The sequence below is a fragment of the Neltuma alba genome, unplaced genomic scaffold (genome assembly GCF_004799145.2).
Source record: "Neltuma alba isolate B1F8T4 unplaced genomic scaffold, ASM479914v2 tig00000749_pilon, whole genome shotgun sequence".
Taxonomy (NCBI): Eukaryota; Viridiplantae; Streptophyta; class Magnoliopsida; order Fabales; family Fabaceae; genus Neltuma; species Neltuma alba.
In genome coordinates this window covers 47,543-48,894 of record NW_021632173.1, presented here as the reverse complement: position 1 = coordinate 48,894, position 1,352 = coordinate 47,543, and positions in this window count along the sequence as shown.

The window sequence follows — 1,352 nt, the reverse complement described above, 5'->3', positions numbered from 1 at the left end:
TGAACTTATGTTTGGCCGCGGCGAAACGTCTTTCTTCCGTTGCCTTTCTTCTCGGGCATAGTTCGCCGCGGCGAACGTGCCGTTTCTGCGGTGAAGCGTTTCGTCTTTTGCTGATTTTCCGCTTGTTTTTCCCATTTTGCCCCCAATCTGAGTCGCCCACCCCCTTCCCTTCAACCCATTTTGGTCTTTTCACATCCCCACTCCATTAAACCCCTTTCATTCCTCTCTAAACTTCAAAACCGTCGCCCCCCTCTTAAACCAGTCGGCCCCTCCCTTCCCTCTCCCTTCCCCCTGCTTTTCTTCTTCGATTTCTTCTTCTCCCCTTCCGGTCGGTGCCCCTCCCTCCTTCTCTACCTCTAACCCGTCGCCCCCCATCTCTTCTGCTCTCCCTTCTTCCAATTTTCAGTTCTCTGCTTCAGCCGTGCACACCTTCTCTGCTCCCTTCTTGGTATGTTCTTTCTTTTCCCTTGTTCTTTCCTTTAGTTTAGTGTAGTTTAGTGGTTTATTAGTTTATTTGTTCTGGCTTTTTACTGTTAGGGTGGGTTAGTTTGTGGTTAGTTTGTAGTTACGTAGCCTGTAGGTTATCTAATGATTCATAGTGCATTGTGTTTTTAATTAATCTCTTTGCTTAATTTTGAAAATTTTTAGTCCTCTGAAAACCTATGAATCATTAACTAACCATTTGCTACTATTTAGGTTGTAATTTTAGTCATTTCTGAGTTGTTTAGGTTGTAGGTGTTTTTGTTGTGTTTAGTGTTCTTACTGTTTGTTGCTTCAGGAAAATGCCTCGCACCAAAAACCCTGACCCTTTACCCGTGTCTGATTCTGAGTCTGACTCTAAGGGACCCATAACCTATGATGACATCTATAAGGTAGTGGACAAGCGCCCCCTCCTTAGGGAGAGACCTTTCCCCCTTGAACCATCCGACCATCCCTTTGTCCAAAGACTCCAGGAATCCCAAATGCTTGAATTGGCTCGCCCACGAGCTAATGGTAATGATGTCTTCATCCGCCATTTTTACACCTACGCCCGCCTTCATGGCATGCTATCCATTCCCTTCCGTGGCAAGCATGTGAACTACACTTTCACTATTTATAACATAAGAGACCACTACCGGCTTCCTGTAGTCCGTAATTCTCAGTACTCTCATTATCGCGATAATTATCCTTATGATGAGATTGTCCAAACCCTATGCCGGGATGGTGCCACTTGGCATCGTCCCCGCACTGCTGAACTGTACTTAAAATGTTCTGATTTTCGGCCTGAGGCAAAGCCGTGGCTACACCTAGTCTGCAATAACATCCTACCCACTTCCCACCTCCAGAACCTCCCCAAACGCCAAGCTCTTATT